Below are 11,658 nucleotides of genomic sequence, written 5' to 3' on the forward strand. Positions count from 1 at the left end.
GAGAGACCTAGGGGTTCAGGTGCATAAGTCTTTGACAGTTGCATCACATGTAGACAGGGTTGCTAAGATGGCATTTGTCACGCTTTCTTCATTGGTCAGAGCATTGAGAATAGGAGTTGGGATGTCGTGTTGAGGTTGTACACGATATTGGCGAGGCCACTATTGGAGTAATTTCTGGTCGTCCTGCTGTGGGAAGGATATTATTAGATTGGAGACCATTCAGCAACGATTCACCAGGAATGGAGGGTTTGTAAGGATCAGCTGGATAGGCTGGGACCTTTTTCACTGGAGCATAGGAGATCGAGGGGTGACCTGACAGAGGTTTATAAAATCATGAGGGGCATAGAAAGATGAATAACAAAGGATTTGTCCCTGACGGTGGGCACATTCCGAACTAGAGGACATACCTTTAAGGTGAGAGGGGAAAGACCCAAGAAGGACCTTAGGGGAACCTTTCCTCAAAGAGGGTGGTTCATGTGTGGAATGAGTTGCCTGAGAAAGTGATAAATGCAGGTATACTTACAACATTTAAAAGATATTTGGATGGATACGTGAATAGGAAAAGTTTAGAAGGATACGGGCGAAATGCAGGCAAGTGGGACTAGTTTAGTTTGAGAAGTTTGGTCAGCATGGACAAGTTGGACCAAAGGGTCTGTTTCAGTGTTACATGACTCTAAGGCTCAATGGCTCTATCCATCCAAAAGGACAGATCCAGTCTCAAGTTAGTATCTCATCCAACAGCACCTCCAACAGGACAGCCCTCAGAATTGCAGTAGGCTGTTTTACACTCAATTAGATACTTCACAGCAGTCACTTCATTAAAGTTATTTATTGTTTATAAAGCACTCATGAACATTCTGAGGCGATGAAACATCTTACGTAAATGCAAATTCTTTCTTCCCTCCATTTTTCTGAAGCCAACAAGATTTTATATATGAGCAAGTAAAATAAAACAAAGAACTGCGGGTGCTGGCGGATCTGAAACAAAAACAAAATTACTGGCGAAACTCAGCAGGTCTGGCAACATCCATGAGAAGAAAGCAGAATTTATATACGTACTGCTCTTACTTTGATCAAAGATTCAGAACCACAAGTCTTTGGAAATCTGCCGTAAGCCTTGTCAGTATCGGAAAAGTGAGAAAGGTAAGTTAACATATAATATATAAACCCTCATTTGATTGGAAGAACCAGAAAAAAATAAAGACACCTCATATGTATAGACAATGTGAGGCAGGGAGGGGGAGGGAACAACAGGTAACAGTTAATAATTCTTTTAACAATGAGTTTACACTAAAAACTCTTTCACTTTCGTTTAGATGCTGGTAAACTTGTGATGTATTTTCACCATTTGCTAATTTGATTTCCATTTATTCTTTTTATCCTTTTGGTTAGAAGTTCTTGCTGTGTTCTGCTTTATTTAAATATTGACCAAATATTTATCATGTTAATTAAATTGTAATTCTGACATAGATGAACTTGTTACTTGTTTTCACTGAATACAATTAAATATTTTATCATCACGCTTATTTTCTTAATGGATAGGATCAAAATATAAATAGGAAAGTAAAAGAATCACCTACAAGTTTTCATTTAATCTCTACTCAAGGGTTTTTTTGAGGCATTCAGGAGAGGGGGGATGGGTGTCACTTCGAGTCATGACAATGAGAGAGTTAGGAGGCACAGTGTTCAGCCAAGGAGATCCATGAGGGTTCAGAGTGGAGGTTTGGTCAGGATAATAGTGGGTCAAAGGGAGGAGGGATTCAGGACAGTTGGAGGGGGGACTATGAGTTCAGGGAGGGGGTTGGGATATCCAATGGGAATGGTGGGTTGAGGTTTGAGGGGGAGGCAGCATCAGCTGTTGGTAATTATGGCACATCCGAGTTCGGTGGGAGTTAAGTTTTATAGTTAGCCAGTCATTTGAGATGGCTTTAAACATTTATCATTCCGCTCTAGCTCAATCTACTCATTGCTAGTTATTATGATTGGTAAGTCAGACACCTCCAAAGTATCTGGCTCTTATATAAGATGTGAAGTTCTTTGTTTTATCAGGAAGGATGAGGAAGTAGAGTATTACTTAAATGGAGATCAACTGCAGAATTTCAAGGTACAGAGGATTTAGCTCCCCTGGTGCATGAGTCACAGAAAGGTAATATGCAGGTACAGGTTAATGGGATGCTATCCTTTTATTAGAAGAGGAATTTAACAATTCACAAATATTTTATGTCTTAATCATATAGGGTATTGGTGAATTACATCTTGAATATTGTGTGTGGTTAGGCCTCCTTTTTTAAGGCAATATGTAAATGATTTGCGGGTAGTTTAGAGAAGATTTACTCGACTGAGCTCTGGGATGAGCAGGTTATTTATCCGAAAATGTTGAGCTTGTTTCCACCGAAGGTTAGACGGCTGAGGGATAACTTGATCGCACTGAATAAGATCTTGAATAGTCTCAACAAGTGTAAAGGATATTTCCTCTTATGGGTCAGTCTAGAACTACAGGGTATGGTCTTAAGATTGGGGATCGCCCTTTCAGGGGTGAGGTAAGGAGATTTATTTTAGAGATCTATATACTGTATAGAGGGCTATATGACTTTGGAACTCTTTGCCACAGAAGATGGTGGAGGTGAGGTCATTGAATGTGTTACACAGAGATGAACAGTTGGCAAACAAGGGTTATGAGAGTAGGGAATCTGAAATACAAACATATCAGACACAATCATATCGATTAGTAGAACACGATAGAACATAGAACATAGAACCTTACAGCGCAGTAGAGGCCCTTCAGCCTTCAATGTTGCACCGACCTGTGGAACCAATCTGAAGCCCATCTAGGGTGAACATTTCCCATCAACCACTATACTCTGTTTTCTATCAGCTAGCCAATTTCTGATCCAAACCACTAAATCACCCTCAATCCCATGCCTCCGTATTTTGTGCAAATGCCTACCGTGGGGAACCTTATCAAATGCCTTACTGAAATCCATATACACCACAGTAACTGCTTTACACTTATCCACCTGTTTGGTCACCAGCTCAAAGAACTCAATAAGGTTTGTGAGGTACAACCTACCCTTCACAAAACCACATTGACTACCCTCAATCAACTTATTCCTATTGAGATGATTATTAATCCTATCTCTTATAACCTTTTCCAACACTTTACCCACAACCAAAGTAAGGCTCAGTGGTCTATAATTATTAGGGTTGTCTCTACTCCCTTTCTTGAACAAGGGAACAACATTTGCTAGCCGCCAGTCTCCTGGTACTATTCCTGTAGACAATGATGACATAAATATCAAAGCCAAAGGCTCAGCAATCTCCTCCATGGCTTCCCAGAGAATCCTAGGATAAATCCAACCTGGCCAAAGGGACTTAGCTATTTTCACACTTTCCAGAATTGCTGACACCTCCTCCTTGTGAACCTCAACCCCATTCAGTCTAGTATAGATGATAGAGGGGCCAAGTGGTCTGCTTCTCCATCTATTTTGTATGTTCACATGCTTGTGTGCTCATCTACCCATGTTTGCTGGAAATCAATTACTAACCTTCTCACATTCAAAATACTTCGTTGTTTTACAACCTCCACAAATTTTGAAAATATGTCCTTTAATCATGGTGTTGCATGGTGGCTCAGTGGTTAGCACTGCTGCTTCACAGCACCAGGGTCCCAGGTTCGATTTCAGTCTCATGTGACCATCTGTGTGGAGATTGCACATTCTCCCCGTGTCTGCATGGGTTTCCTCCCACAATCCAAAGATGTGCAGGTCAGGGTGAATTGGCCATAGTGTTAGGTGTATTAGTCAGAGGGAAATGAGTCTGGGTGGGTTACACTTCGAAGGGTTGGTGTGGACTGATTGGGCCGATAGGCCTGTTTCCACACTGTATGTAATCTAATCTAAAAAAAAAGTAAGTGTAGATCATTAATATTAACAAAAGAGAAAGAATCCCTCTGTCTCACTGGGATATATCTTTGCTATAAACTGTGCTGAATACAAAATTCTACCACGAATTATACCATACCATAGTCACTGTACCCTGGGGGATCTTTTACTCTGACATAATTTATTAATTATTACAGTCTTTCAACCTACCTCATTACACAGCACCAGATCCAAAGTAGCCTGATCCCTGATAGGATCCAAAATACATTGTTCCAGGAAACTATTCAGAATGCATTCCTCTTCATGGCTACCTCTGCCAATTTTAACTATCCCAATCTACATGAAGATTAAATTCCAATCTTTATAATACCTTCTCTTTATCTTTCTTAGTTCATCCAGTGTCTCAACTGCATCGTCTTTCATGTGGACTTGGCAAAATCTTCTTCCTTGGGAAAGACAAATGCAAAGTACTGATTTAGTCTCTGCCTGCACTGGAAGGTCCTTTTATTTGTTCTGAATCAGTCCCATTCTGCCTTTTAAAAACTTTCCTTATTTATATGAATATGAAAAGTTCTGTGATTCCTTGTCTTCCCTCTTGTCATTAGATGCAAATCTCTTCTCATAGTCTCTTTTTGCCTTTTTTATATTTATTTCCTTTCTGGACTTTTCATATTTAATAGTTGTTTAATCGCCTGACTTCAGACATTGCAAATGTTTTTCTGTTTCAACTGACTCAACTTTTTTTTAATCCAAAGAGATCTGGCTTTGTTGGCTCTATTTTTCCCCTTTGTGGAAACATACCTCAATCTTACCCAAACCACATCCTCCTTAAAAGCATTCCTTTGTTCTGTTACAGTTTTGCCTGCCATTTTTTTTTGATTGCAAAGTACCTGGCCCAAATCTGTTCTTCCACTCTGAAATTGGTCCTTCTCCAATTGAGCTGAAAATGTGTTGCTGGAAAAGCGCAGCAGGTCAGGCAGCATCCAAGGAGCAAGAGAATCGACGTTTCGGGCATGAGCCCTTCTTCAGGAATGAGGATAGTGTGCCAAGCAGGCTAAGATAAAAGGTGGGGAGGAGGGACTTGGGGGAGGGGCGTTGGGAATGCGATAGGTGGAAGGAGGTTAAGGTGAGGGTGATAAGCCGGAGTGGGGGTGGGGGCGGAGAGGTCAGGAAGAAGATTGCAGGTTAGGAAGGTGGTGCTGGGTTCGAGGGTTGGGACTGAGACAAGGTGGGGGGAGGGGAAATGTTGAAACTGGAGAAATCAGAGTTCATCCCTTGTGGTTGGAGGGTTCCTAGGTGGAAGATGAGGCACTCTTCCTCCAGCCGTTGTGTTGCTATGGTCTGGCGATGGAGGAGTCCAAGGACCTGCATGTCCTTGGTGGAGTGGGAGAGGGAGTTGAAGTGTTGAGCCACGGGGTGGTTGGGTTGGTTGGTGCGGGTGTCCCAGAGGTGTTCTCTGAAACGCTCCGCAAGTAGGCGGCCTGTCTCCCCAATATAGAGGAGGCCACATCAGGTGCAGCGGATGCAGTAAATGATGTGTATGGAGGTGCAGGTGAATTTGTGGTGGATATGGAAGGATCCCTTGGGGCCTTGGAGGAAAGTAAGGGGGAGGTGTGGGCGCAAGTTTTACATTTCTTGCGGTTGCAGGGGAAGGTGCCGGGAGTGGAGGTTGGGTTGGTGGGGTGTTTGGACCTGACGAGGGAGTCATGGAGGGAGTGGTCTTTTTGGAACGCTGATAGGGGAGGGGAGGGAAATATATCCCTGGTGGTGGGGTCCGTTTGGAGGTGGCGGAAATGACAACGGATGATACGATGTATATGGAGGTTGGTGAGGTCCAACCAACCCAACCACCCCGTGGCTCAACACTTCAACTCCCCCTCCCACTCCACCAAGGACACGCAGGTCCTTGGACTCCTCCATCGCCAGACCATAGCAACATGATGGCTGGAGGAAGAGCGCCTCACCTTCCGCCTAGGAACCCTCCAACCACAAGGGATGAACTCTGATTTCTCCAGTTTCAACATTTCCCCTCCCCCCACCTTGTCTCAGTCCCAACCCTCGAACCCAGCACCACCTTCCTAACCTGCAATCTTCTTCCTGACCTCTCCGCCCCCACCCCCACTCCGGCTTATCACCCTCACCTTAACCTCCTTCCACCTATGGCATTTCCAACGCCCTTCCCCCAAGTCCCTCCTCCCCACCTTTTATCTTAGCCTGCTTGGCACACTTTCCTCATTCCTGAAGAAGGGCTCATGCCCGAAACATTGATTTTCCTGCTCCTTGGATGCTGCCTGACCTGCTGCGCTTTTCCAGCAACACATTTTCAGCTCTGATCTCCAGCATCTGCAGTCCTCACTTTCTCCTTCTCCAACTGAGGTTTACTCTAGGATGCCCCTTCTCCTTTTCTGCAGTTAACCTGACCCTTACAATATAATGATCACTCTTCCCTGGATGTTCCTACACTGACGTCAGATCCAGGGCTGAAACAGTCTAATCAAGGAAATTCCCTTGAACGCATTGTCCACACTTTGTCCTGCATAGCATTAACATCCCAGTCATTTAAGGATAATTATAATCATTTATTACAACTACTTCTCTGATTTTTGCTCCTCTCTATAATTTTCCTGAAAATTGGCTTCTCTAAATTTTCACCACAGGTTGTGGAATATCCCTTCTAATGTTTCTTAATTCAAAATCAAATACAGTCTTTTCTTGACCTCTGCAGGACGTCTTCTTTCTCCAGAACTACAGCAGTTTGCCTGATTGATATTGTCACTCGTCACTCTTTCTGTTCTTGTCTATCTTTCAAGTACACCTAATATCCCACTTTGATATATGAGCATGCTTACTAGATGCCCAACACAGGCAAAACAACAAAGCAGTCATGTGATGGATAATGGAACATTTTCCCTCAGATCAATGACAGAAAGGAGATTGAATGAGAAGACTAACAAAAACAATGGGTATGTATGCTGTGCCATGTGTATTACATAAAAACATTCAAAATAAAAGCTAAATCAAGAAGTTTAAAGTAAATATGCTGTGAAACCTAATCCCAGTTATATTTTTTAAACCTGTGTTCTAAACATTTGATCAAGATAAAGTCACGTGGAACCAGTTAAGTTGGAATCTCTGGTCTGATTAGTGAGTTAATTGTGGGTTAATCCAAAAGATTTACTTGCTCTTGAAATGCCAGTTTTTCCATTTGTACCACATGACATTAAACAGCACTTATCTTGGTCAACACAAAACGATTGGTGTACCAACCACAGAGCATCCACCACAACAACTGTCCTTGCTTCAAGTGAATTTTCTTTCCTTAGATAAACATATAATGTTAAGGTACACCTATGTGCGGGTGGTAGAAGCCAGACACCTAAGTCAGACTCGGCTGCTCATTGAGAAGCAAATCTCTTGTGAGTTGTGCAGTCTAATGTTACCCAATGGTTTATTTTTTGGTAAACCACAGCACTCACCATCATTCTTCTATGTCAGCAGCTGATGATTGAACCTTTCAGGGGCTCTGCATAAGGCATGATGTATCAACAATTCCTGTCATGGCTATGCCAGAGTGCTTTGCCTTAGAATCTTGTTTCTTTATTTTCACAAAGCATCCAGTTTCTTTTTCCGGCCCTTATATTTACAAATCTCTCAGTTTGATTTAATGTATCCGTACTCTCAATTAATATTAAATTACTTTTTGTTGTAAACTTCTGGATTTCCCTGTCTCCTGATGTTTGCTTCTGTAATGTGTCTTTCCAAATACCTTAGCAGCATGATACCTTGATGGAACTGAAAGACCACCTAATGTACCATAGATAGTGTAACAGATTGATGGGCCTGTCTTCTGTGACATCCAAACAAAATTAGAAATCTAAATGACATCCTGGTCATCTAAAGAATCTATCTAATTGTTCACCAGACTAATTATGCAATGTAATCAATACAGAACAAGACTTGAACTCTCATTGTTTTAGTAACTATGTTTCCAGGTCGTGCGTACAGGTTTACATTTTGACAGGTTTTGACCGCAAGACCAGTAATGTGAGTTCGATACTCTCCTATTCCTCCCTGTGTTCCCATCAAATAAACTTTTCCCCAATCAGGAAATTAAGGAGAACATTAAAAATCATCTTGCTTAATGTTTGTGGCCCTGATCAACATTCTCACTAATTTAGCCTTAGAACTCATGCCTGTTTTCTGTTCAAATGCTGAGCAAGAATTGCAGATGCATCTCTGGTGATACCAACAAGGCCCAACATGTAAATGTGAACAATGAGCACAGTAATTTTAGATTAGATTACTTACAGTAAGTAAACAGGCCCTTCGGGCCAACAAGTCCACACCGGCCTGCTGAAACACAACTCACCCAGACCCATTTTACCCCTTCACCTAACAGGCAATTTAGCTTGGCTAATTCACCTCACCGGCACATTTTTGGACTGTGGGAGGAAACCAGAGCGCCCGGAGGGAACCCATGCAGACACAGGGAGAATGTGCAAACTCCACACAGTCAGTCATCTGAGGCGGGAATTGAACCTAGGTCTCTGGCGCTGTAAGGCAACAGTGCTAACCACTGTGCCACCGTGTTGCCTGGTGTGCTTGCTATTCAGTTGAGCAGGTTAAGGTTGTAGCAAATCAGTTCTGAGCCTAGTTCAGGACAAATGACTGTCCTGGGTAATATAAACTCTTCACCGTCCACCTCTTCTCCCTCATCCACCGTCTGGACACGCCTTGGCGTGCCCATTTGCCACCGGGCGGTGGAGATCCCCAGTGGAGGTCTCTCTACGGGGCAGTCCTCCCCCTTTCTCTCGGGGATCTGGGGTGGAGGGTGCTGCACGCAGCAGTCCCCTGCAACCGCAGGTTGCGGTGGTTCTTGGACTCCCAGCCCAACTGCTTGTTCTGTGGTGCTGTGGAGTCCGTGGACCATGTATATATTGGGTGTGGGAGTTTGCACTCCCTTTTTGATTTTCTCAAAAACCTTCTCCTCTGCTTTTGGTTGGACTTCAGTCCCACGCTCCTGTTCTTCGGGCACCCGGTACGGAGGAGGGAGGGCAGGTCCGAAGACCTCCTTGTGGGTCTGCTCCTGGGCCTGGCCAAACTGGCCATCAACAGGTCCAGGCAGCGGGCCGTGGAGGGGGTCGTTAGGGCCGACTGCCTGCCCCAATTCTGGGGTTACATTAGAGCCCGGGTGTCCTTGGAGAAGGAGCACGCAGTGTCCACCAACACCCTGGAGTTGTTCAGGGAGAGGTGGGCGCCGCAGGGAGTGGAGTGCATTATTTCTCCCTCCAACTTTATTTTGATTTAGTCCCTACCCTCCCCTTCACTGTTTTGATCACACAGCATTTCCCTTTGATGTGAAGGGCAGAGCTTGTCACTGGCAACTCGGGTGTTTTCCTATCTTCTTGGTGGTGGAAATTGAATAAAGATTTGTGCACTTTGTGTCTCTCACTGTGTCTCACACCTGCACACACACACCATGGGTGCTGGGGACAAAATAAACACTACCGCAGAGAAAAAAAATATGACCAGGAGGCTGATCACACAGCATTAAGAAAAAAAAGTAAACTCTTCACCCGGCAAGGTTTTCACCAGGTGTATGACAATGGACATGACACCATTACTTTCAATTTCTTTTATGCTAACAAGTAGAAACTTCACCTCAAATATTAACTTGTAATTGCTTCCAGTTTTAATTTAATCAGCTACCTGTTAGTGTCAGTTGTACTATTAATTAAGTTGCTAGTTTGAACTGGTTTTCTCAATCCAGCCCAAACATGACATAGATCTTTGGAATTCCAGCTGGTATAAATGCAAATCTTGGATCTTGCTGTTTCACCTCCCACCCACCCCTCATTAAACACAGTACTGAACTCAGGAGGTTTCTGAGGGAAAGAAGTCGTGTTTCTCTCATCTCTTATTGAGTAAATGCTGGTCTGTCAGAAAGTGCACAAGACAGCATGTCCAGAGAAATTAATTAGGTATGTAGGTTAGTGATTTGCTGGCAAATTCGGAAGTTCATTTTATTCTCTAAACTTGGGCAATAGCTTAATGTACTAATGGAGCATTACTAATATTGTAAATGTATATCTTAACTATTTAAACAACCTAATAGGGCAAGAAATAATCATTGGGGTGCACTTTTAAACAACACAATGATTTAAAAATGATAATAAAGTTGCTTGAGGTTAGGCTCCACTGTTGCTGAAGTCACCACACCTGTGAACATTTCATTAAATGGCCCAATTTTACTGAACTCTGATTCAGATTAACTACTGGAACTTCACTTTAGATGCAACATTTGACGAGGGTAAGTATTCACCCCTGGAGTGAACCTTTGAAAGTCAAACCACATGCCATGGGTAGAATTCTAGCTTTCTATTGTGTACGGAATAGGTACGACTGAGTGGGTGCTGACACGTCTTTTTGTGAACTGTAACCTGATCTGCTCCATATAGCCCCCTTCCTGTGGTTCGTTACATGTATAACTTTCTTAATTTGATTGGATTTCTGAAATGACTTGACATCACAGCATCGTAACTCCTGGCACCTGTACAGAGTAGGTTAGCTTAACTAACTAACTGGCTGGCTAGTTTGTATTGCAAAACGATATCAACAATGTAGGTTCAATTCCCACACCAACTGAGATTACTATGAAGGGTTCTCCTTCTCAACTTCACCCCTAGCCTTAGGTGAACTCATCCCCAGTCATCTCCCTCACTAATGATAGTGTGGGACCATGGTAACTTTACTTTTTACTCATCAAAATGGAAGAAACATCAATTTTAGCATCAGTGGTTACAAGCCCAATGTAGAGACAAACACCCTTTGTTATATCCCAATAATGAGTTGTTTTTGAACAACAGAGTTTAAATAGTTTGCAAAGCCAGCCATGAGTTATCATGGGCATATTCACAAGTGCAATAAACATCCTATTTAACATTGTCCTCTGGAATGTTCTATTTACACATTGTAGGTGTTATAACTTTGTCCATACAGGACTTTTCCATTGAATGTTAGGGTTTGGGATTATGCAAGTTTTGTTTTCTTTCCCATTATTACTAAAGTTCGAGCTTACACTTGCCACATAGGCACCAGCTTGAATTGATTTCTAACTGCTAGTGGCTCAAAAACTTTTAAGTTTACTCCTGTCTGTTGAATAAATTTTATATGTCATGGAGTTTTAACTACGCTTCATATTTAACATTTATAAATAAACTTTTACATTTTAAACCTCCGAAAAAATCACTGTAGACACTTACCACCTCCAAACCCTGATATCTGGCAGCCATGATATAAACTCCTGGACTCAGATAAGTGGGCCTTCTCCCCACATTGAGCATGTGCAGTCCTTAATAGGACCACAAAGAGACTTGACCTGCATAAAATTCTGTGCAGATTGACTTGGAGACTTTGATGCATGATGATAGGTTTCTGTCCATCAGAGTTCCAGCAGACTAATAAAATACATGCCTTAGCTAAACCGCAAAAGGACTCCCCTGCTGTTGTTCCATTTTCAAATTTTGTTCCTGCAACAGCCTTGCTGTGACCTCTGTGAGTCAGATTACAGAATGTCAGTTTGCTCTGAATAATGTGCTTTTGTGCTACAGACTTAAACCCACTTGAAAGTTGGTTGACATTCATTTCACGTTGGAAGGGTATGAAAGCAAGACTGGTCTGGATTCGATTTGAATCGAGTTCTGCAAGTTGAAAGGACAGTGAACTAACTACACCCCAGAGCACATTGAAATCTTTAAAGTATTAAAATCACTTTAAC

General features: G+C 42.6%; 1 long non-coding RNA gene across 1 annotated transcript; it reads right to left on the reverse strand.

Annotated features, from left to right (window-relative positions):
- Positions 1–873: 873 nt before the first annotated feature.
- On the reverse strand, positions 874–11,417 carry LOC140480349 (uncharacterized). The gene is made up of 3 exons (XR_011961274.1): positions 11,144–11,417; positions 4,252–4,327; positions 874–978 (listed from the first exon to the last, which is right to left on the reverse strand). It is a non-coding gene; the product is annotated as an uncharacterized lncRNA (long non-coding RNA).
- Positions 11,418–11,658: the final 241 nt, after the last annotated feature.

Source organism: Chiloscyllium punctatum, chromosome 8 (genome assembly GCF_047496795.1).
Source record: "Chiloscyllium punctatum isolate Juve2018m chromosome 8, sChiPun1.3, whole genome shotgun sequence".
In the NCBI taxonomy this organism is placed as follows: Eukaryota; Metazoa; Chordata; class Chondrichthyes; order Orectolobiformes; family Hemiscylliidae; genus Chiloscyllium; species Chiloscyllium punctatum.